The sequence below is a fragment of the Bombus impatiens genome, unplaced genomic scaffold (assembly GCF_000188095.3).
Source record: "Bombus impatiens unplaced genomic scaffold, BIMP_2.2 scf_1080, whole genome shotgun sequence".
Taxonomy (NCBI): domain Eukaryota; kingdom Metazoa; phylum Arthropoda; class Insecta; order Hymenoptera; family Apidae; genus Bombus; species Bombus impatiens.
The window spans coordinates 214,596-241,024 of record NT_177499.1 but is presented as its reverse complement, the minus strand read 5'-3'; the positions used below and the strand labels follow the sequence as shown (position 1 = coordinate 241,024).

The following is a 26,429-nucleotide window of genomic DNA, read 5'->3' as shown; positions in this document are numbered from 1 at the left end:
ACCACCATCGCAGACTCCACGCTTTCCCCACTGCTGGTCGTCGATTCTTTCTTGTCGCGCGTGTTTCTCCTCTATACATATGTATATATATACATATACTTCTGTAGGTAGAGTAATACGAGCAAACGTTTGTTTTTTCCCCCTTCTGTTGTGTGTTAGAAGGTCTTTTGTTCGAATTCTTTTCTTTTTTGTCACGTCGCTTGACTGCGGATTCATATCGCCATCGATCTTGAATTTAAAGGCCGCGATGCATTGGCACGCGTAATTTGGCGAATCGCTTGCGATTGATTTATGTTCACTGCTGGCGCTGAATCGAACGCTGGCTTTAACCGTTTCGGTGGTAATTTTTGGCCGGCAGACGAGATCGCGTCTATGCCTGTGTTTGATAATTTGGTTCTTCGGATACTAAGTTTAATAGTTATTTATCGTGACATCGCTAGTCATCGTTTATCCTTAAATCGGCGTGTCGGTACCTTTAATCATAAAATAATTCATCCACGTGTATACTCGCTCGCAAACAGCCATTAATCTACGCTTCGATTAAAAGTTGCTAAAAGAAAGTCACCTGCGCTCGACTATTCGTCGCGCCATTTATAAAATTATCGTATTCCATTTACAAAAGTCAAATATTCCTCGGTCGAACACGAAGGAGGTCGAAAGTAAGAAAAACTACAGTGTCCCGCGAAACACCAGGTTCTCTGATGCGTCTATCGATCCCACCGACCCCTTTCGATGCGAAAAAGCACTCTTTTTTTCCGCTGCATTGTTCGCGGTTCGCGTTTTGTTCCCGTTCTCTTCCATTAGACTCGCTGTTGCGACCACAGCCGTGAACGATATCTCGATGAGCGATGATCTCTGTTTCCCGTATTCTCTACCCTCGCAATCAGGTACAGTTTTTTCTCCTCTCGCTCTCTTCTTTCCATCCACACCGTTGTTGCACGCGGTATCACGGCTGATCGGTTACTGTTTGATCAATTGGCCATGTTATTTCTATTAAAAGTAGGTGCGAGCGACGGGAAGCCGTGGTACATCGATTCGAGTGGCTCGCGTGAACGATCGCCCTCCAATTGAAATTATTTTTCTCTCTTTTCCGCCTCTCTGTTTTGTCTTTCTTCTTTTTTTTTTTTTTTTACTTCTTTTCGCTCGTCTGTTTTTCATAGCCCACTCTGTACGCCTGCGATGTCGGTGAATTTATATTTTTCCATTCCGTCGATCGTATTATAGCCGGAATATAGGGCGTGACGTCGCGTCGTCGGTCGGGTAGACGGGAATCACTGTAATGGCATTTTGCTCGGTGATCCATTACAATTATCGTGGAAAAACGGTTCTCACCGATCCAGCGAAATTTTCGCGATACTTCTACCGAAGGCGCGCACCGATCATGCCGTTAATTGCCAGAAAATTCTCGTTTCGTCTCGCTTGAAATACGTGGCCAGAGATAAAAAGCAACATCGACGATCGTGGCACGAATATCGAGTGATTAAATTTCGCTTTTTGTCTCTTGTTTGTTTAATTCGATAAATTATCGACACTGGAGGAGAGATCAGATGGATTTAGCGACTAAACGAAACGATTTAGGAAAGAGAACGTTATTGAAATTAGACTTTTCTATCTTTCGTTAAAAGAGGAAATTCTTGTCCGATATAAAAAAATCGCTACATCGACGAAAAACATAAACAATTGCGGCGAATGAACACTCGATTTCCTGCGAAGCAAAAGCTGCGACCGCGAAACGGAGGAAAAGCGAAGTTGAAGCGGGCAGCAGCGCATATCGCGAAAGCAACGGCTCGCAAATAACTTTATTTTTCATCGGTGTCGTACAGCGTTTAAGGAACTACTCTTGACGCTCGTGGAGGGTAAAGAAAGGCCTCTTAATGCAGTTGGAAAAAGGACAAGGTGGCGCGGCCGAGCAACTTTCAAAGTGGGAAGCGTACTTGGGAATTCTCTCTTCCGTTGTTCTGTCGAGAATCGAAGCACGCGTGTTCTACGTGACTCTTCTCGCCCCTGCGAAGGAGAAAGAAGAAAGGGGGACGGAGAAAAAGAAAAGTTCGTCCCTCTTTTCTCCTGGCGTCGTCAGACGGGTTCGTCTTTGTCCTCGCGAACGAGTAATTAAATTTTTGCAATTCAAATTTCCCGCGCTCGTTCGTCCATGGCGTCGAGGTTTCGATCTGTCGTGTTTTAATGGGCGTGGAAATTGCTCGTTATGATTTGATCGTAAGTAGGCAGGGAATTCGAGATATGCTCCGGTTCGATGTTTTTATTTTCTATGAAAACTTTGCGATAGTCGGTAGTTGTTAAAATTCTCCAGGAACTTTGAACGAAACGGCAATGCGTACTTCTGTCGAAGATTGAAGCACGTTCTGGCTGCAATACTACGTGACTCCCTGTTCCTCTAAGCGCAGAAAGCTTCTGGCTTCTCTTTCTCCGCTTCCTTCTCCGTTTTTTTACTTTTTCTTATATTTCCTTTAATACGTCTTAAGTACGGTGTTTTCTTTTCTTCCTCTTCTCTTTTTTCTTTTTTAATGCGGTTACTATATAGAAAAGAATTCTGATTTAGGCTTCAGCATCAAAGGAAACTTATTGTAAATACGTCTGATAGCCTAAACAGCTAGGTCGATGAATTTGTTAAGGATAAAAATGCTCTTGTTCTTGAAAATATTCTACCGCTGAGTTAAACGATATTCCTATTTCTGAAAATACTTTACGAAAATGATCCAACTACCCTCTTAGCCTCTTTGCTACGTAGATCGTGCATTATTCGCTAACAGCGTATGTATATGGTTTTTATAATAATTCGGAGATACTTCGAAGAATAACTAAAGAAACGTAGGACACGCGTGAAAGCGGTTTTATTTCCATGCACCGCAGCCGCCGATTGTTAAACGTTCCCCGGCAAGTTTGAAGGAAGAAGCGTAGTAGCGAGCCATGGAGACCGGCGTCGCCGTCGTCATCGGCGTCGCCGGCGTTACTTGCGCGACGCGTTGTTCGTGAGTCGTGAGTGAGAATTGAGGCACGTTTCGGCTGCAACGGTACGTGACGAGTTCCCGCCGCCTCTGCTCGAATACACGACAAAATACGAGACGCGAGGTACAAATCAACCGAAACGTATTCATATTTCACGTGTCTCGGCTCCTTCGTTCCATTCGAAGCAACTTTTTCGTTCTGCCTAGCTGTTCGAGCGCCCCTCCTTTCTCTCGTCGGCCGTGAATCTAATAAACCAGCCTGTAAAACTCCTTATACTGTCGCACGTGTGCATGGAACGTTGCACGTTTCGCGAGAATATTTTTTACGCGTCAACGCGGAACGATTCCTCAAGAAATTTCCCGCTGCTTTCACGTCCCTCTGCTTTGTTGGTAATGGGTTACTTTTCAGCGTTGCCCTGACTTCCAACCACGTTTACCACAGTCTCCAGCAACTCCGATGTCTGGCTTGGTACAGAATTTGGTCAGGATTAGGTTGCTGTAGGAAACGCGGTCGGATCTTACGATCGTACTGCCGGTATCGATACGTTCGAAAGTTTAGTATCTTGGTGGTACAAGTAGTTGAAATTAAAATTATTTAACGTTCGACTTTCGTTAGAATTTTTATGACAAAAGTTAGATAAAATCGCAACTACGTAATTACTATATGAATATATAAGATAAGAGAAATAAGTAAAAAATAGGAAAAAAAAGAGAAACAGAAAATAATAATCTTTCCAGCAATCAGTAGTGAATTTTCCCGCACAGAAACGCTTTAACGTTTCGCGAAAGCGACGTTAGTATCAACACGTAGTATATTTAATATTCACGTAAATCGCACGTGTTTCCTTTTTCATTCTTCTAAAGTACTTTCTCGGATATCTAACAAATTTGCGTCGTATTTCAGAGAGACCATCTCTTCGTAAGTCATGCACGTTCCGTCCCATTTAAGTAGGTACAGTTTAAATAAGATGGTAAATATCGTCTTACTTTTACGACTCCGTTAACGAAAAGTTTATCTAGGAGAAAAAAGAGAAGTTGAAAATAATTGGGGGAAAGATAGTTGAAATATGGTCGCGTTTCGTGCGTCCGAAGTAAACTTCAAAGGCATGTGGCCGAATTCACCGCGTATTTAATAAACAAATTCGAAACTCTTTTATATCGTCCCACACGCATACTTGACCTCGCTCCATGCGGTAAATTTTGCACGTTCGGAGTGAACACGCGACGTCACGTTGTCGTTTCGTTCACTCTAACTCTTATAATTGTGATTTCGAAACGACTTAGGGACTAATTTTATTCGCGTGTCGATGCACTCTATCGATCCGATCGTAGAAACGTTGCGTTTCTGCGTCGAAAAATTACTTCATAGCACAAGGCCATATTCTTTGCCGCACAAGACGTCACAAGTGACCTCTTTTTCTACGATAGCCATTCGAGTCTCTTCGTAGCGTTGCAAAGAATATACGACAATTTTTTACGATATACGACAACTTACAATGTCGTAATTGTAATCTGCGTTCTAAAGAAATATTTAATAATAGATAATATTTAACTGTACGATTTACGTACGGTTTCTTCGGTTCTAAAACATAGTATCGTCTATTTGTTCATATTAGTTTTTTACTTTGTGCGTGTAAGAACATGCTGTATGTGGAATTTCGTTTATAAAACGCGAATAGAATATCGAAGTCGTTGGAAATTGTCAATATCACAGCGGTCGCAAAAACTATAACGAAACTGTGAAATGTACACAGAAGCGCCGATTCTACTCCGCAACGTTAGAACGCGAAGGACATTATTGGGACGAAGCGAACGAGAAGTAGTTTGACTCGAACCTTCGACGTAGTATGTACATTCCGGCATCGTTACGCGGTGAATACGGTTATAATTATAATATACGTAGAAAACTAACAATTTATTTCGTTCGTACCTTCTTACCATACACACACAACACACACACACACAGGTATTGCAGATGACTTAGATTATTGTACGATTTCAATTAAATATACTTAAAGTTTTCTTCTTTAAAATATCGAAGAATATATTTCAAAGTTTATATTACGTATTAGATTCTTTTATTCTGTATACTTTGCGTTATTATACGTACTTACGTACGTATATGAAGTTATCTGAAACTAATTTTCATTTCATTATTTTTGTTGTTTCAGGTAAGCGATTTCTGATGAAACGTGATCTTAGAATATGCTTGGTATCATCGAATGAAACACGGTTGGTAAGTCGAACAATAAATTTAATCATTCGTTCAATTATTAAGAATTGTCTATCAGGATGCAAAAATCAATTGTAAACTAATTGTAAACCGTCATGGCGAATAGGTGGAATCGCGGTTTTGGATTTTAAATTATGCAAGACGATTTCGAATTTTTATCTGTTATAAAAATAAAGAATCTCGTATCTCTATCGAATGGTAGGAGAAGAGGATCGACGAGCGATTTTGTTTCCGCGGAGTATATTTCCGTATAATCAAATTTACATGCGCAGAAGATCGTTCAATCTCCAACGTGGTTTTATTTTTCCGTTTTCATCTAGTATTCATCTACGCGGTGGAAATTAATAGATCGGATCGATTCATCACTTAGAATTTAGTTCTACTTTTAAAACGTGGTCGAGTAGAATGCAATCCCAGATCGTCGAGAAAGATTACTTTGGCGATTTGTTACGGAAAATTAGGTCAGGTTCTTAGATTAGAGTGTTTGAAAAAGATCGAATTTAAGAAGATCTTCGTCGTTCTACTTACTATTATTATTGTTTCTTTAAAAATCAAACGATGCATAAATTCCTCTTACTTCCAGTTTTACTCTTTTTCTAAAATTGTAACATGTGACGCTGCAAGTTCGCTATTACGTTCTAACGAACTAAGCAGTAATTATCGTTCTCTTCGTACATCGGATGTTTCCAAGTTGTGCGCACGTTAATCGTTAATCACGGAAGATTAAGTCGTTACGTTACAACACGTGGCTTGTTACGGCAGTGTCCAAGAGACATTTACTTAGTTCAGGTTATCAAATTCGGTGCATCGCGCAATGACTTGTATTCAAAGCGTTTGAAATACTTAAAATCGATCGTTTAAATTCTATTTGGACTCGATATCTGTTTGCAATATGAATTCAGTGTTAAGTATCAATCGAATGGAGAAAAACACTCGCCTCGCTGTAATTCGGATAATCCAGCGTAGATCCAGGAGAGATCGTAGGGGACTCATTTTTTATCGAGTTAGCGCGTTTCCTCGGTCCTTACGGAAGCGTGGATAAGGTTCGAGAGGATGTACTAAGAGGCTACACAGGAAGAGAGAGACTTACAAACCGCGTTCGAGCCACTTAATCTTCTTTAGTTACTGATCGACAGCTTCATAATCCTCTCTCGGCGCGGAGTTTTTTGGACTTAGCGGCCGACCGAATGACTGGTCGATTTATCGCGCGCCTAATAGAAAGGTGATCGGGAAGAAGAGTGGTAGGAGTGAAAAAGAGCCCTAGATCCTCGTCGTCAGGGCTTTATTTTTAAAAAATGAACCGAGCCCTTCACGGTGAAAGCCCCAACGACTGAAACGGCAACGATAATGTCGATGATGAATCGACTACGGATCTCTCTCGTTAAATGAACGCTTAGCGGAGCTTGTCATAGAGTTCGTGGAATCGATCGTTCGCCATCTGAAGTGGACACTTTATTTGCAAGTTCAAACGCTTGCTAGATATAGTTGCATATTCCAACTGAACGATCATATCGAAAGATTCGATGTGTACCTACGCATATATGTAGCTGCAGTACGCGTGAAAATTGGTCACGAAAGCGATTGAAAATTTGATTGTGAAATACGACGTTTGAATTTAATGTCACATCTCGATTCGTTGTTACAATTATAATTCGTTGTTATAAGTATTAGAGAGGAGAACTTGTTTTTGCCACAGTAAATTACGATTTCTCCGTTTATATTTTCTCTGTAAGATATTACAGACGCGATTAGTCTTCGATTTAATTTACGAACGATAGGTTTGCAAGTTTTAAAACCTCGTACCATTCGCGATCGTATCGTTGAATACAGTAAAATTGGTAAATTTTTTTCTCTAGTTGTCGTTGGTGCGCCTGATCGACCGTTGTCACGATGAGAAAGAACTTTTTCGCAGTTCGCTGCTAGTCACCCTTTTATCTACTAGAGCGGCGTATAACGTGTCTAATTATTATACATCACAGCTGCGATGATTCTAATTTGATCTTTCATCTTGAAAACCTATATTATCGGAAATCCATAATGCATAACGAATTAACGCGATAACTTCGAAGCTTCTACGAGCTATCGATAATTGTAAATTCCATCGTATCATCCCGTACCGTTTCATACGTACGAATAATAATATAGACAGGCAGTATTTCGCGATTGCGCCAATATTTAATCAACAATATTTTCATTCGGTTGTGTATACTTTTTACTTGGATGGAGAAACAAGCTGTGTTTGCGTTGCGTGTTCCGTCCACGGTATTCCCCTTTTAATCTTTAAATCGTTTTCAATATGGAAATTGTTCACAAACGTGAACAGTGGTACGATCCACGAAATCGTGTCTCGTTCAGGGAAACGATACTCGAGCGGATCGAAACATTTGCCGCTCGTGTATCTTATTGCACTCTGTAAATAAAATCGGCTCTAAGTTGTTACAGCCGTTTAATTAGATATATTAAGTTTTTGACGGTATAAATTGCATACTTAGCGTTAAGAAGATTTATGGGAGGAACGTTGAAATTTCGTTATCGATCGTTTCGAATTATCAGATTATTCCTAAGATTTTCGTATAGAAGTTTAAATTCGGAACAGGTGATAAAATTTAAACGATGATAACGTATCTGGATTAATGCGATAAATTTATTGCGTACAACCATGTGCTTTGTACGAGATGTAAAGTTTGGTCTAGCTATAAGGTGTTCAAAACATTCACTAGGATGCTCGTGAACAGACAAAGTTGATACGAAACGTAATTGAGTTCAACGCAATTACTGCTTTTCTTCGATCAAATGTTGCAGTGCTGATTTTCTCGGATTTAAAGTTCCAACTGAACGTTCTTACTTTTATCTTTGGCGCGTAGCTTGATTTTAGGATTTTAACTGGAAAGAAAGAGAATTTTCAAGAAGCTGGTATTTATCTACATATACGCGTACCACAAAATAGTTTACATCGGGTTCAATCATAAATTTGCATACATTTTCGAAAGCATAATACAAAGAGAGGAGAGAGAATAATGTTTCCTGTTTGTTTGACCCATATTTGGCCAGCACATAGGTAATTAACCCATAGTTGACTTAGAAATCGTATAGTGATAAGAAAGTAAAGTATGCAAGAAAAATAGATTAAGTTGTACGAAAGCAGCAAGAGAGACGAAGAAGAAAAATAGCTAGATGAATAACAGAAAAAAATGTTTTGATGTAAGGTAAAACATTTTGTTCTATGCGACTTGTTATCTTTAATAAAACGTTATAACTAACTACGCATAATAAAAAAGAGTAGTAGAAACTTAATTGAACGTGTTTCTCGAACGCGTAAAGTTTCAGGACGAATATTACATTACGTCACTCATACTTATACAAAAACAAAAGTTACATTTGTTTCCTAATAGAGAAAAGAAACCACTAAGTTTCATTGGTAAAATTTTCCGAACGCGACAGTCATTAAATTTCCATGAAACGGGCCACAGCTTTCGTTGGCTGGACGTTCCGAAATTGGTTGTCGATAACCCTTATTTATCTCTGTCTTGCTGTTCGAAACAATTTTTATCGAATCACGGGGCCGGAAGTTACGCGTCCGTAATTTCGAGTTACCGTTTATGGAAGTTTAGGTAGCGGCGAAAAACTGGGAGAACTTTATCAATTCCATGGTGTTGGAGGGATGCGGAGAGCACGTTTGTATCAGTTTTCTTCCTCGATGGCTCGACGTCCCAGCGGTAATGACGTATCCTCCTGCCGTGTACCATATGGTGTCTGCCGATCTAAGAGAATATAACCGTCCCTTAAGATTTCAATATAACGTCGATCGAGGCGTCGTTTGTCACAAATCCTTCGAGAACTGTCTTCGCAAGACTCGCTTTTTTTTTATTTGTAACTATCCTCTAGGGTAGCATAGTATCCTATGCATTAGCGTGTGCGTGAATACGACAAGCAAAAGGTATTGGTTTATGACGAGACAGTCTAGATTTATAATGGTCAATTGACGATGAAAGCAACGCGATAGTTTTACGTACAATATTTCAAAGACGATGAAATGAAATTTCATATTTGTTTCTAAACAGTGTAAAATGTATAAAAGTATGAAGATCGGCATAAAAACGGCTCTGCTATTTATTTAAATACAACCCCTATAAACGAGCCTTGGAATCGTTTATTCCAACTGTTTGCACCCCTAAATCGCGTGTCCCGTATAATCGCCTTTTACCGTAACTGGATCGTTGTTGTGTGTTCGCTGGTTCGACGTCGATCGTGCAACGGGACTAGAAAAGAAAAATAGCTCGTAACGGAAGGACACGGTCGATTTGTCGGATTCTAGGAAGATCCAGCAGCGAACAGTACGGCGATTCCTCTTGGTTCGCCTCTGCTGCTAGCTCTCCTTGCTCGCAATTTCCATGAACGTCTGCGGGGATATTCGCGGTGAATTACGTCGTGGACCGTTGAAAAGTCTCCGAGGCAGCCTCGTCGGAGAGCAGCCGCGAACTTTTGCGATAGGAAAACCGAAGAAGGAAAAAAGAAGCGATGGTGGCCTGGAGAGAAGGTGGAACAGATAGAGCGCGGCTTGTAAGGATGGAAAGAAGATAGGAGGGGAGGAAAGCGAAGGAAGAGACGGTACGCCGGCTATTAGACGGCACTAGCTGCCGCAAAACTTGGGAAAACTTATGAAAGTGGGATTGGGTTCGAGTACCATGGCGGACGAACCACCCTCTACGTCTCTTCCCTCCGCCTCTGTCGCTCGTTCTTTCTCTACTTGCTCTTGTTGCCTTTCTCCTTCGCCATTTGACGCAAAAGAAAGAAGGAAAAAGAGGAGGGACTTTGGGGAGAGACAGCAAGTGGTAAAGTGGGATACACGAAACATATTAGAGTCTACAGCACGTTCGTGAATCGCTGGCAATTTTTTCTTCCACCTCGGTGACATTAACCCGGATTCGGATCTTCTGCCCTCGCAGAGACGGAAACTTCACCCGCCAGGGAAAGAAGAGGAAAGCGAACCAACGAGGGGTGAGTCGTTTTTTTGTCGGCGTTGACGAAATTGAGCCATCGAAGAACTTTCGAAATCGTGCGTCGAATTCTACCGACGTCACCTCATTCGACACACCGTCCACGTGGCGTTAATTTACGGCCAACGTAGGAGCGAGAGGCGGGGGAGAGGCAGGGAGATCGTTATTCGAGAGATCGTTAAGACTGCCTTCGAGATCGCCCTCGCCTTATGTCCTTTCTGCTCTACTTTTTTTTCCCTCGAATCGCAACGAGTCCGACCCTGTTGCTGCTCGATGAATGCAAATTCTCCTCTCTTTCCTTTTCTTTTATGTCTTGGGACTGAACTCGTCCTGCGGACGATTTTCGCCGTAGGCACTTGATCGAACAAGGTACTGTGGCAGAGGATTTTTCGGAAGTTTTGGAATTTGGTTAGGTGTTTTATGGCCAATGTCGAATTTGTGTTTATCTACGTGGCTAGCAATCAGAAATTCCTCCGAAATCCGACAAATCCACCGCGTCGATTCCTCCTTTTTCTCCATCAAGAACGTTTGACCATTCACCTTTACGATGCAAAAACAAATTTAACGAAAAACTGATCCAAGGAATATATTTCTCGATGGACGCGATACACGAACGATACTCTTCGTGCAAACCGTGCTACACATGGACTCTCTGTCACGATCGCGAGTAAATTTTATTCTCTGGCCCCGTATCTCTCATCTTTTATTTTCGCATGGTGTTTGTGGTGGCGGCAGGAGAGGTAACGAGGTACGAACGCGGCGTTGGAATATCTTCGACCGACGATAGCGATACCGAGAATTGGAACTATCCGCCCTTGGCCTGGCAAAAGGCACGCGAGTGACAATCCTATTAGCGAGTAGGCAGCCGGCGAAATAGCTTTCGAGATAATAAAGCGATGCAGAGGGGGTTGCCACGGGGTTGGTTGGCTGCTACGGAACTTCGGTACCGCATTGCCGGTTGGTCTCTCCCTTCCCGTGTGTCTGTCTGTCTGTCTGTCCCTCTTTCTCTCTCTCTCTCTCTCCCTCCCCTCTCTCTCTATCTTCTTCTCCCTCTCTCTCTCTCACACGCTCTCTATTTCTCTTTCTCCCTTCGTACTTGCTCCTAGAGAAATGGAAATGAATTTACTTTATTACCCACCTCCGCTCCTGGTGCACGAGCGTACGCTGTCTCCACGAAATTAATATTAACGAAAAAGTAAGACGGTCCGACGATATTCGCCAACTCCTGTAACCGTTCCATGGAAATTAGTCCAAGTCTTTCCACGTCCTGTTAGCTGGATCTGTGGAGAAACGAATCGCAAGGATGTTACCCGAAATTTTGCTCTAATTGACTGGTAATTAGAAATGTGAGCGGTTTTCAGCGGGTAAGGTAGATTTTTGGGTGCGGGTAGAAGACGGTGCGGTTCACATAGGATTGTTTTATATTTTACACACGTACGCCCACGCGTAGATAGCTGATGTATCGCGAAAGGTTCCGAGTTTGGATGGCTGTGAAGTTGCCAAGAATTCACAGATCCCTCTGATCGTATTTGTTAATATAAATATATTTTGCATCTTTTAATACCACGCAACGTTGACCACTGTCGGAAAAATTTCCAACTGGAAGTTTTACCTTGTCCACTTGTAAATGGATGCTTGTAAATGAAAACTCCGATACTGCTAGAAATTCACAACAATTCGCCATTAACCTGTGCGATTAAGAATAAACTCTGGAAATTTTTCGATACGGCCATCAACCGATACTCTTCTATTGCCGAGGACGAAAGCAACCTTGGATCGTAGCTTCTATTCAGCTTCGTCCGATTTTACATAATCTCGCTCGTAAATACGGGACGGTATAAAATTTTAATAAATCCTTAGGTTCACGAGGACCTGGAGCGTATTTCGGGTGTAGCGCGCGAGACGAGCAATAAAATCTGAAAATATATATCTTTCGAAATAAAATAAAATGGTAAACGTAGCGTGAAACGGCCTGGCCGCCATATAGCCACGGCGCGATGCAACGGCAGCAGTAACGGAGAAACCGGAGTCTCTCTGTCTTTCGCGAAAAACATACATTTTCCGCTTCTACCCCTGTTTCTTGTTCGGTTCTCGTAGGTGGTCGAATTTAGCATCCGTCGCTCTCCTTCTGCTCCAACTCTCCATTCTCCGTCTTTTCTACGTCCCACGTGCTCTTTTCATATATCCGATCCAACGAGCCTGTATCTATCATTTCCCGTCGAACTTTGTCTTCTATTTGACTTCGATATTTGACTGTTGCAGTGGCAGCGCTTCTCTCGCATTTATTTCTTTTTCGTTCTTTTCTTTCTTTTCACATTTTCTTCGAAGATTGCTAAAGACGAAAGAGAGTTCTTGCGTTACGAATATGTTACATCTTGACCGGTATCGGTTCTAATAATTACATACGCGTGGTTTATACATAGAAATTGTACGTCGGACAAGCATCGAACGATGGTTTCATCCCGTAAAATGTGGTGTACATTACGCGTAGTTTGCACCGTAAATTTACAGCGCAAGATTATTATCGTGTTTTTGATATATCTTACATATTATAAAACGATGAACGTTCCCGATGGATATCCACGTATATGTACGTGCTTGAAGACCAGCACCTGCAACAAACTCGATTTCATTTGTTTCGAGAAATGTGTCTTCATTATTCAGAAAGTCGTTTCGTTCGTGTCGAGTTAGTTACAATTTAGTTTGCTGTAGCGAGACCGGTGTCGCAGAATGTTAAACTTAGAACTGCTCCGTCTGCGAAGTTAAAACGAAGAAGATTATCTGCATTATTTAACGGATGTGAAAAGTACTCGTATCGAATATTACTCGTGCCTGAAACGTTTTTATCGAATTTAGAGAAAGTAACTTTTGTCAACGAGAAACCGTACAACTAGTTGGTCTAAAAAAGTTGGCGTAAGCAGCTGGACGTTAGAGCGGGTCTTGCCGTAAACAGAGTGCTTTCGATTTTAATGAAAAACTTTCAGGGTATACTAAAGCCACCGAGACGACAAAAAAGTTTCTGTAAACAGCGGTTCGCGTGTGCTCGACTCCTCTACTATACCGCAAACGAAAAGAAATATAACGGAAACGTTAAAAAATTAGTCAGGAACTTGTATTTAGGGCGGAAAGATACTTATATTTCGTAAAAATGTATATTTTCAAGTTAATTTATCGTACACGTTACTTATAAACGAGGCTGTATAAAGACAAAGTTTTTGTTCGTACAATCAAAGACTAAGAGTGAAAAGAATTTCCGTGAAACTGACTAATGCAACAGATATCTTCTTGATATCGAATATTTTTCTCGAAAATCATTCTATCTCTACTTGTGCGACATTATTTTCACTTCGGTTATTTTAAAGAGAAAAAAAGTCTGCCCTGCAGGCCAGTACATCCTCGTTATCCTTTTCTCCTTCTCGCAGGGGTTTAGAACGAATAATCGTGAGTTAATTCTCCTCCTTGAAAGCTATCTCGTCGACGTCTTCTGCTGCTTCACGCTCATTTCTTCTTTTCACGCCTTTATTCCAGCAACGATTCGCTTTTCCCCTTTGTCTTGTCACGAGATTCTTTCCTTCGTTATTTCGTTCTGTTCGTTTCGGCAAAATGTCGCCAGTTGGCCAGGGAAAGGAGTCGGCAAACAGACTGGTCGTGTTCGTTCATGCACAAATCCTCGGTCGAACAATATTCGACCAAGTTCTCCGTAAATTTGATATTCCGTCTTGTCCAGGAGCTTGTTGTTCGCAGGAATTTTCGATGTTTCCGAGAAACATTGACCTACGCTACTGGCCATTCTCTTTCGAATACATAATTGATATGTAGGATTATTGATATACGGGAAAGAGCGCGTTATCAAATTTTGATGGTGCAAAGATGGTTGGGTATTGGAAAAGATTTTTGACGTATAGAATCAAAGCTGAAGCGCGCGCAATTACGAGATTAATTATCGATTGCTTGATCACAAGTTATCGTATTTATTCCAGTTCTAGGTATTTTGTAACAACGTCTTATCAATCTCCTCGCTCACCATCATTTGCCGACTATATTGCTTCGAATCTTAGTCACGCGTTTATAAAAATTTTCTCGTTCGGTCTTATATTTCTTTCTCCACTTACTCCAGTTGTTCGAAATACCGCCGATCTAGTCGATGCATAGACTCTGGCGATCGAATCATCGAAACGAAGCGAAAGATACAGCAACGAAGAAACCGAGAAAGAATTTCGTTTCGAAGGCCCTTTCATCCTCCGCGAAGCAACGGAGGCGGTAATTGCGTTAAAGTGGACGTGGGTTACACAAGAATCACCCTTTTCCGTACCTGGAATAATAAATTCTCAACAACACGCGGTAACGAAAGTTAGGGTCCTCGGCTTGTTTCCCGGTCCGTTAACGGCGTGCCAGACCTAACTTCCCTTCTCGTGCCACCTACCCCCGTTCTCAACCTACTCTTCCTCGTTTTACTTCCTTTTCTCTTCATTACTGAAAAATCTACGGCTCCGAGCGGGCACATAAATTTCAAAATAATTTGAATATTGTTTGTTACCTTGGGGCGCGCTAGGAAACACGTTCTCTTCTTCGCAACGCGGAGATCCACCTTAACGAGAGTGAAGTCTAAAATTACGGTGGATGCTCGAATTATTATAATCGGATGGAAAAATTACGAATTTTATGTTGGCGATCGTAACGCATGTTGTTGTTTTTTGCTCTGAACACGATAGAAGATTCGACCGGTGTTTTTGATACGTCGAGAATATTATTTGTCGATGTACACGGTAAGACACGTACTTACGACAGGCTGTCAGTTTTCGCTTCTGTTGTTCATTTACGACGGTGTCACTCGATATCGGTGATTTGTGAGAATCACCAAAGATATATCGATATCTTTGTGACCGTGAAAAGATTTGACATCGTTCTGTCGCATGTTATCGTCGATCGGTTTCGTTAAATTTCATAATACGATAGTATCTATAAGAATTTTAATCTTATATCGGGTAATAACAGGGAACACCTAGCAACTAGATCGACCTGGCAACACCACTGTGTATATAAGTTTCTCGAGAAACAGGACAACAATAATATATCATATTATTACTACATATTCCAAGAGCATAATGCATTAACTACGTGTCTTCAACGATAGGGAGCGACGAAGACAGCAACGACGTGGCGCTTTGCATTTTATAATGGGTTTCCCGGTCGTTTGTCGTTGCATTATGGAAACATTGAAAGACGGAACTTATTGCGTGTCATCCGACCCAACGTAAAAATTTCCTCTTTTGTTCTCCTGGGATCCAAAAAATCTTGTTTCTCTGATCTTGTTCAAATTCCAGTCAGGCGTGACTGGGATGAGAGGGAAAACACGAGAAACGAAGAAAAATCAAGTTTCAGACCCCCCGCGAAGAAAAAACCAGAAGGAAAAAAGATAAAAACAGGTGGAAAGAACGACTTTGTTAGAAAAAGGGAGTAGGAGGTAGAGAAGGGAAGGAGGACGCAGGAGAAGGTCCGTTCGATGGTCAGCCAAGAAGAAAATTCAAACAAGATTTTATAAGAGAAAGAAGATGCCTTAAGGAAATAAGGTAGAGAAAAAAAAGGACACGTCAGAGGAATCGAAAGATAGGATCGGACCGTGGAGAGAAATTGGAAGGGTGGCGTGGGATGATGAGAGCAAAAAGTCAACCAGGCGTCGCGCCGCGTCGCGTCGTAGCCATAGCCATGGTCGTCGTCGACGAAGACGTCGCGTCGTCGGCGCTGCTACTTGCGACTGCATTGCGCCGTCACGTCTCACGGGACTTCGGGGGTCCGTTCCAAGACGGTTCATTAGTTGTCGCAATGCAGGACCTTTCCTGTGTCTTCCCTTCTTTCTCGGTCACCGTGAGAGTCCTCCTCCGTCTATCCTCTTTCCCCTTAGATTCTCGCGACGAGGACGTCGCGAACACGTCTGTTTCATCCTTCTCGTCGAGCAGCCGAGAATCCGTCGCCGTGCAGGATTTGTCCTTCTCTATGGAGGCTGTCGAGTCCTCGAAACCCTGGGAATAGCAATGAAGGATATTTTACTCAGTCAACCGTGTCCGAGGATTTCGCCGAAATCCCTGTTTTGGATGCGCTCGCCCTCTTTCCCTTTGCTTCTGTGCCACGGGGACTGTCGCTCCTACTCTTCTACAGTATCGTGCAAAAGTTTTCCAAGCTCTAACTAATCGTATCTTTCGGAAATACACGTTTTCATCCGTTGTTATATGGAACCGAATCCTTAGATATTTCCTTCGTCGTGTTGCTCGTTTCTGTATAACTTCCCCCTCGTCAATTCTTTGAAGATACTTCGATAAATAGAGTATAATTATCTTTTAATCGATATTTTTGAGCAGATTATCAATAATTCTTATATTATAGATTTTTTTTAACAAATAATAACGATTATTCGTAAAAATAGAATATTTCCGATCGCTAGGTAGCTTGAGACTTTTGCACGTTACTGTATATCCCCATCCAAATTTCGATTCTCTCACTTTCGTTACTACGTGTGCTTCGCACAGCGTAAACTCGTAAAACCCTGTGGACTAGCTCGCGCCCCGTTTCTCTTTTTCCTATTCTCTCTTCCCCGCCCCCAGCCTCTCTCTCTCTTTTTGCCTGTGACAACATACGCGAATATTCGAGGGGCTTCTTCTTATCCGAAGAGAGACAGAGACAGAGAGAGAGAGAGACGATGCTTCGTGCATGGAACGTTTTCTTGGTCGTCCCCGCGCTTCAGGGGATTACGAATTGGCGTAGAGTCGCGGTCGGCGCGCTCCGTCGAACTCTCTCGCAGACACGATGCTGAAACAATTGCGCGCTCTAGCGAGCCAGTCGCGCGGAAGCTCGCGCTCAAAGAGCCCTGTGATCGAGGGTAAACCGGGAAGTAGCCTGCCAGAGGAGTTTTCTTGCGCGATGTACGCCGCGCGACGAGAACACGCCCCCGGCACCTTTTACAGGATATCCCTGTAATATGAATTGTAGTAAAAGACACGCGAACCGTGAAACGATCGTTGCTTTGACGCTATGGTTTCTTGAGACCGATTTTTCTTTGGTTACTTCGACTTGTCGATCGATCGCTCGGGGAACGATCGGGGAACAAAGTTATCGCCTCGTAAGACGCCTGAGTTATTTCCGTTCAAACTTATTTTTTACCATTTCGGCTTATCCAAAAGTCTGAAAAGATTCGTCGACGTTTATCGAGGTCGCTCTTATATGATCATTGGTTAATGCGTACTTAAATGTTGGAATTCTTTTTCCAACGAGGAGAAGAAATTAAGCGGTAAAAAGTTTCGTCGTTAAAAATATAAACATCCGTAGTTAAAGGCTAAGAAAATTTCCTGCGGTGCCAAGTACAGGAGTTTTACAAATTACGGCCTTATCGATTGACCAATTTGTTCCTTTCTTCTGAAATTAGAAAGCTAATCTCGCGGAATAATACGAACACGAGTGAATAATTAACCGATCGATAGCAATTTGGAAAAGAAATCGCTCTACTCGAGATTATCGCGAGAAGAAAAGAGTCGCTTGCAGGATCTTTTCTCTTATTATTTCTTATCGTGCAATTTCCGACAAACTCGCTGCAAACTCGAAACAAATATCCGTTTCCTTTCTCCCCGCTTATCTCGTTCCACGGTCGGCGAGCTCGCCTCCCAACATTCTTTTCAGCTCGACTCTTCTAGCCGTTCGAGCAATACGCTGTCGAACTTTAAAGCCTAGCCCTCGGCTCTTTCTTTCGTTATCCTTAATCTTTTTTCGTTGGTGAAACATCGTATAATTGTTCTCGATTGTCCGAGGGGAAATGCAAACCTTTCTCCTTTCGAGTAAATTCGAAAATGTCTCTAAAATGAAATTAGACGATAATCTAAGAATTGAAACGATGAACCGGAATCAAAGATTTCTCGTAGAAACGAAAAATACATTTCCGTTAATTCTGTCATATTAATTCTGCCGAAAATGCTGGCAATTTCCTTGATAATTATAAAACAAATAGTCGTTACGTTTCCGCAACGAACGATGTCGTCCTTATGCTACATCGAGTATCAATGTCGTAAAGTTCTTCTCTCTTTCGAGGAGAAGTTTATTGCCGTGCATGCAGTTCGATTTTTCAGACACTTCGCCAGATCCTGTTTCGCTGACCTATCTTCGCGTTTACTACCGGCGAATCCACCGATCTGGAAAACAGTTGGCAGGCTTGATCCCTGGTCGAATGCATTAGAAGCCCGGTTTCCCCGTTTCGTGTGCACAAACGAGATATCGTGGTCTGAGAATCATGGAGGAAAATGTTTAGGGAAACGTTAGGTTGCAGTGTGCTTCGCCGCTCACTCGTCCAATGGAAAATAAGAATATCGTGTACTTGACGCGATGAACATCGTTCGAGGAGCAAATGGTGAAACCGTTCGAAATAGAGCAGCTATCGAAGCGTATTTAACACTTTATGACCAAAATACTATTTTGGGAAGGAACTACAATCGATCAGAGTCTTTAATCTCGTCTCGATATACGTGTATTTAAGTTATTTTACTCGGAATCTAAGAGTTAATTTCTCTTTGACGCGAAGCAATATTTGGTACAGTTATATTAAGATATTAATATTCGGATATTCGATTAACTTTTGATTAGTAGAAAAATTATATAGTTGTTGAAGGTCCAAAGCGGATCTGGTATTTTCTGTTCCTCAAAATTATTCACCATCTTGGAGACACTTTGGAAATTTCCTCTCTTTATTTCGAAACGACGAGGTTCTTTATACCGGCAAAGTTTTAAAAAGCTATATGTTTGCATTGTAAATATATACATAAAAATTCCCTTTTTCTCTAGACCAAAGACGATAAAATCCATCGTAGTGAATTTTATTTTACGAGCAGGATGTTTTTTTTTGTTTTTAATTTACCAAAGCACGGCACTTTCGCGGCGAATCGGTAATGTAAACGAACGGTTATTTCCATTATCGGCAGAAAATAATCTCGGCATTAAAGTACCGGATTCGCGTGTCGTTTCGTTCCGCTTCTTTCTTCTCCGTTCCTTCTCATTTTTTCGTAATTACGTTACATAATGGTGCGTTTAAAAATTCAAAAGTCTAAAGGTTCAATCATATATTCGATGGATGATTTATTGAATTTTTTTTTTTAGAATTTCGGACGATTTCGATCGATAGGAGAAAGGAAGGAAAAAACGAGAGAGGAAAAGAATGTCTAGTGGATCGCTAATTAACGATACGAGATAATATTGCGAAAAAGATAGCGGTCGGTACCATTAGCACTGTCTATTAAAAAACGTGTCGTTAACGATCTTACTTTCTATTGCGTCGGTAATTAGCCGGCCGATTAACGATAATTATCTCTTCTGTACGATCGAAAAAAAATTCTATCTGCCGATCGATAAGAAGCTCGACTTATTGAATTTCAACGTTTATAGGGTCCTTCGGTTTTTATTACAACGAGTACTTAATTAATTTTATTACAATTATTACAACTTCGTTGTGCTTTCTTCTTTTTCTTAAATAAGTATACCCTTTTTACGTCGTACAAAGAACGACTAGAAAATAGCTGTGCTCGTAGTGACAATAACAATTTGCGGATTCGATATTTGCTTGAAACGACACGATCGTTTCTTTCCTAACATTAACTTATCGTCTAAATTCAAAAGCACTCGCTTCGCATGGTCGAATGGAAGTCCGACAAGACTTTCTATACCTTGAATAACTACGTTTACGTACGATATCGTACGATTAAAAAATTTGCATTCGTCTTGCGAAAGGATGCTCGTAGCATATCGCGGACGACGAGCAATTTTCATCTCGTTTGATCGCGTTAACACTCGGATTTTCACGATTCGTCGTCCGATAATAGCATATATTCGGTAGAATCGTGTACTCAGAGACGAACGAGGAACCTCGACAAACACGTAACTACCTGTCACGTCACTGTATCCAAATCAACCAGAGACTACTACGGAACGTGATAAGTCCCGTCTCTTTCTCACCCTACTCGTTCTCCAGCTTCTACACCTTCTCTCGCTCCCGTTATACGCGCGGGAACGACGAGTTTTCAGTCGGAACTCGATCTCGAATTCAAGTCGACCTTCGAGTTAATCAAAACTCAAACCCTGAGCGAGCGTACGACTCGACAAGTTCGCGTCTCCTTGTCGCTCTTCTCCCTCAACAGGAGGCACTAGTTATAGAGACCGACGGAAATGGAAGCGATTCCCTCCCGTTTCTTGAAAGAGACCAGTTGCCTCGTCTTTGTCCAACTTTTTCTTGCGGTTTCCTTCCCTCGTCCATCGTACGGAAGGAATTCTTCCTCGCTTTTCCGTCGTTCGTTCCCTCTTCTTTTAAGGGATGGTTACCTCTTTGGTTCCTTGCTGCTCGTTGCAAGGCGAACTCGGCTGATGGGACTGTATTCGATATAAGTTTGTTAATGCGAGTAAATCTTTCGTTCGTGACAGCCTATAAAACCAGCACTAAAGAAACTTCGTTATCGATCGTTGTCGTTGTTGATCGTGAAATTCGTAGCGTTTTTAACGGTCGAAACAGCATCGATAGAATTTTATTAGCAGCGTATATCGACGAATGGTAGCTGACGAGGAAGAATCGAACGATGTAAAATCTTGCGAAACTCGGGTTAGACCGAAACCCACTTGCGCCATACTTGACCCTATCGCCAGTGAATTCCATATCCATTTGTTTTAGCCCATTTATCTACTGCTGTCCAGGCTATGCGTGCTCGATGGTCACGCGCCTTCGCGACCCTTTCCCTCCGACTCTCCTCTTTTTTTAACGTCGAGTGGATTTTCCATGTTCCCCCGGTACTTTCCGCGTTTCCATCGGTGTTTCTTTATTTCTTTCTCCGACCGTGAATCGTAGTCGAGTTAAACCGAGCGCAACAACCGGTGCCTGCAGACGAAAAAGGGATTTGGTCGTTGTTCCTTTTCGTTCCCGCTCCCCCTCCCCCTCTGCCGCTGTTCCCGTTCCTCTTCTTCGTCTCTCCTCGGCCGAGCAAAGACGATTGCGCGTAGTTACTTGTTCGAAGAAGAAACGCCTGTGTGGCGCCCGCCGGCAGCTGAGAGGACTCCTTTCTTAATCTTTCCTGAGACAATCGTCTCGGCGTGATAATTTAATCCGGGAGTTACGGAATTAAAAGTTTCCTGCTGAGCACGGCGCACGACCAACGACGTTTCTCTCTTTCTCGTTCTCTCCCCTTTCTTTTCCACCCTCCCCACACCATCTTTCTTTCATTTCCCTCTTTATTTCGTTTCCTCTCCTCGCTCATCCCCTTCCGCTCTCCTCCTGCTTTCTTTCTCCTCCGTTGGCCCACCGGTTTTTAAGTCTAACTATCTATTTCTGCATCCCTTTGAATGTTTTTCTTTTCTCCTTCGTTACGCTACCCTCGCTGTAACCGGATCTCGTTGCTCATGTACCTCTTCTACTTTTTACCGAGCTTTCTTCCCCTTTATCCCGTCTTGCGTTCCACGACCAACGATTCGCTGATCAGTCTGTTCCAGCGCTTGCAGAAATCGTGAAATTCCGAATGCGATTCGCGGCTGGGAGGAAATACTTCATCCGTGAAGTTTTCCCCACCCGTTGTCTCGAGTCTAGTTTTATTCTCCGTCTTCGATCTTAGCTGTCGATGTAACGCAATAACGAGCACGTGTGTTCGCTTAACAGCGATAAATGAAAATAACTGTAGTTTTTGTTCTTTGAACGAACCAAAGGAAAAAGTTAAACTTTCTCCGCTGCTAGAAGCTGGAGTATAAACATTACTGTAATGAATTCGTGAAAAGAAGATGACGCTGGTAGGAGGTACTAATTACGCGACGTCCGCCTTCGCTTCTGTCGACTCGGCTTATTAATATTTACGACAATTCGTGGTATTCTAGCCGGCGTGGCGCCTAACTGCGCGATATACCAGAAACTCGACGATTCTCATTTTTCCGAGTATTTACTGCCGGCCGGTTAGCTCGTTTTCGACCTCTCGCGATGCGGCGTAAAAATATAAAAATACAAAAGAGCAAACGATGAAAAAGAGAGAAAAGGACAACGGGGAAGAAAGAGAGGGGGAGAATAGAGGAAAAGCGTAGAAGGAGCGGAAGATATGATAAATAAGGCTGAAGCGCGGTTATTAAAATAACAAATGCGTTCGCGTGCGGAGAAAAGGGCGAACCGGCATTTTTATGCCCTAACACGGCTTTGCCCAAACATAATAGCCATGGTGTAAAGGGTGTCCATATGTCGACGAGGGACGCCGTTTTGTACAACGCCAACTTCGTTGGTCCGTTTATGATCTCTAACTCGCACGATGCGATCAACGGAAACAGACTTCTCGCGGAAGAACATCTAAAAAATACGAAATACGTTCGTTTTTTCTGAGTTTCGCGTTCTTTCTCGTTGCAATTTTACGCAAAAATTGCCCTTAAAGCGTTGATCAAAGGTCGTTTTGTTTGTTAAGACGAAGGGAAGATCGAATTATAAAAATTCGAAGGGTGTAATTAATAAAATTGTTTGTACACAAGGTGTAATAAGACGATTTGCTATAAGCTTGGAAATATATGTATGTCGTATTTGTAGAATGCATCATTATTTCTCTTTATGTGGGCAATGTAATAGACAAATTATACTTCAACCGGGAAATTTCAACAACCACCGGATATACTTCTTAAAAGGCAATTCTTTTATGACTAATTAATTTTAAACATTCGTCCGGCATACGTGCGAATGAAATGAAACGCGTATAATTAATTCTTCGCTCAAAGACATTGTTGACAACTGCAAATTACGTCCTGGCCAACTAATGATTCTTCGGGGAAATTAATTTTAAGCATTCGTTGGATACACAGACGCGGATGTAGTATCTGCATGATAATTAATTCTTCCCTGAAACATACGTAAAAATTCCAGAATAAATTTTCTGCTACAAAACTTGTTTTTCGAAGGAATTAATTCCACGCTGTTATTCGTTTTTTCTCCACTTGCTTCTACGTTTTAAAGCTAACCGTGTAATGTACACAACACGGAATATCATTTTTTCAAATACCGAAGTATTGCGTGCGAGAAAAATTTCAGTTGATAATTTTAGTAATAATTTTTAACGAGTTGATTCGATAATTCGCGAAGCTGCACGGAGATTTACTCGGTGTTCCACTATGACCCGAACGAGAAGAGGGAGAGAAGGGAACGGAGAAATGGAAAGAAAAAAATGGAAAAGCAAGACGAGATAGGAAAAGAAAGAAGGAAAGATAAATCAATTAGAACTGACGCTCGAACGTTGCCTGGCCGCCAAAGAGATAATCAACCGATCATATTCTCTTCTCTCTTGCAGCTAGAATCGTTTTCCATGTATATCCTGTTTCTATCTTGGTCACAACGATAATTGAAGAGCAATAGCTTCGAACGGTTTTGAGCGCCCCTTTGAAATCGAAACTATCGACTAGCCGCGAATAAGCCATGCGTTAATTACGGATAATTAGCGTTCTCATGTCCACCGGAGGTCGGCAAAGTTTTCGCCAAAGGAATACCCTCGTCATAAGATCAACCTAGAGCGATGCTATGTTAATTAATGAGCTCTGCGAGCCTCTAATCAGACGTACCTTCTGATTGGTGGTGACGCGAAGCTCTCCGCTGTCGCGAGCCGTCTGTAAACATGAATCTAATTTGAACGTGTCGAGGGTAATTCATACAACGTGCTAATTATCGTGGAAAGAGAAAGCGAGAGACAGATGGATAGAGTCAGTCGTAAAATTCCACGCACTATTCATCCAATTTTCTATCGACCGATTAATTAATTCTTATTTTTAGAAATTCATCGTTAAAAGGACAAATTCTTCGAAAATTGATAACGGGTATTATTCGGTCGTATAAATCGCGATATTATTTCTACGATATAATTCTAGAAATGTACAAAAATCGTTCGATAGAATTCAGAGCGGCGAGAACGTTGGTCGAAGATGATAGGAATCCTACCATTTTCTCCTGACCGTTGCAACGATAAAATGGCGTTAAAAAAAAGAAGAAAATTTGTCACTCGGTATAATCCTGCCACGGGAAAGAAAGAGAAATATGCCGACGAGCAAACGTTCATTCGGATTAATATTGTTACACGTGGCTGTTTGCTCTGTCGGGCGTAAACTCACTACTTCGTCGTGTTTACCGGTGCGAAATAAAATACGATTCTCTACCCGGCAATTTCCGGTTTCTCCGGTGTGGCTGGAGCTCGCGAATTCTCTGGCAAAGATTCTGCCGAGATCCGAATGATCGTACTGATTCCGGAAAAAGAAGAGGAGACGAGCAAGTATCTTCTCTATTCCAAAATTGAATTATCGAATTTCTAAGATTTTTTTTTAATACTTTTATTAATTCAACATGCGAATAACTTTATATTCCTATCTATTTAATCCCCCTACAGAAGTTAAATCGACGCAAGCATTTAAACGAGAGGCATCCTAAAATTTTAATTATAAATTAATTGTTTGATTTAATATGATTTGATAATAATGATTTGATAATAACGCATTAAATTAGCAATGACAAAATAGCAATTAATCCGTAACTAGGAGAGCGGTATATTAAATTAATTCGTTTATCATAAGTATCAGTTAACTTTAAATGCGGATGATAAAGGAGATAAAATAACGAACATTATAAAAGAGAGATAATTGAGTGTAAATGTTATTTTATAATATTATTACATCTAAGTGCTACAAATTACACTTTATTCGTATATTTGGAAACGCTTGCAATATCCATATTTCGATATTTTGAAGTGTCAAGCAAGATGAAAGCTTCTTCGAATAGTATAATCGTTTGAAGAAAATAAATATTCAGAAAGGAATATCGCGAAGAACGTAAATTAAACTGGTACGATGAAATGAAAATCCGAGGCGCCCGCTAATTTTTTTCAAGCGACGAAAGTAAGTATCGCGTTTAACTTGGGCTCTAGTCGTTGGCTACAACTTCTTTTGGAACGTGTTCAAGCGTTGATGGAGAATACCGGCTGAAGCTTGTACTCGTTCTCTCGGTCTCGCGAAACCGACGAGTTTCGTGGATGGATCGAGCGCGCACACGCTATGCTGTCCACTTCTCAAACTCTAAATTCGTTGCTATAATCCAACTGCGGAAAGCGACAGGAAGAAAAGTAGGTTATAAAAGATGGCATTTGTTAAAGATGTTAGCTCGGCTGGGTTTTTAACACCGAGCGAAGATAACGAAATTTACGAGAAGGAAAAATCGAAACGCATCCGAGTAAAAAAAGATCGAGCGGACGAGTTATAACGAACGCGTTTAACGCGTTTCAAATCCAGGGACGAGTTTTTCATTATGCGCGACGGAATTTCAATAGCGCGCTGAAATAATGGTGCAATTATGCGCGCTTTGCTTGCCCCCGTTATTTCACGCGCAACATTAATTCTCGTTCAAACTTTCATTCAAACCTTAATGACATTTTTATTTCGTTCGAAAACCGTGATCTCGCCAGCTTTTTCGCGATTCATTGAATTGTTACGCAAGCGTTGGGACGATTCACTGATTTAAATACAGTTTAGGATACAATTGTCGTCGTTTGTTTAAGTAATATCGAATATTTCATCGTAATATCATATGGAAAGGATGCTAAATACAAAATTTTGTAAGTTAATTATTATTATTTCTTTTATATCGAATTGCAATTACCTAAGTAGTACGTAATTAGATAAGTTGATCAGCGAAAGAACAGTGCTGTTAAAAGAAAAATGAAATATTATTTATCGGGGATTGATAATTGTTGGATTTAATTTCATTGGGACTGCGATTAAACATAAATTTCGTGTAAAGCCAGCGAAGAAACAGAACGAAGCGCGAACGAGAGAAAAGGACGGATGGTCCGGAGGAAAGTTGTCCGGCGTATTCTGGTGAACCATAGACGAGGGGTGCGCTTTGCTAGGTGTTTGCGAATGCAGCACGCGCGTAATAATCGCTCTGCAACGGAATCGCGTGCGAACCATAAAGGGAGCGTTACGACGTGAGTCACCAAACCTAGCAGCGTGTATGACTCACGCTTGCAATTTGCCAATTAGCAAACTTGGGCTAATCAGATATAGAGTTGCCGGGAACCGAGCGTGCTTCCGTTAACTACCAACTTGTCTCAGGACCAACGTTTGCGATCTCGTTCCCTCGAATTCGCATGTTTCCCGCGTGACTTGTTCGATCGAACAAGTTTATCTTTCGATTTTTCGGCATTTTGTTTGCTTGAGTCATTAATATGTGTT

General features: G+C 41.6%; 1 protein-coding gene across 5 annotated transcripts in view; it reads left to right on the top strand.

Moving 5' to 3' along the window:
- The window catches only part of LOC100749379 (mediator of RNA polymerase II transcription subunit 12-like), a 392,105-nt gene that overhangs the window by 240,878 nt on the left and 124,798 nt on the right, over nucleotides 1-26,429 (top strand). The gene's annotated exons all lie outside the window — the stretch shown is intronic.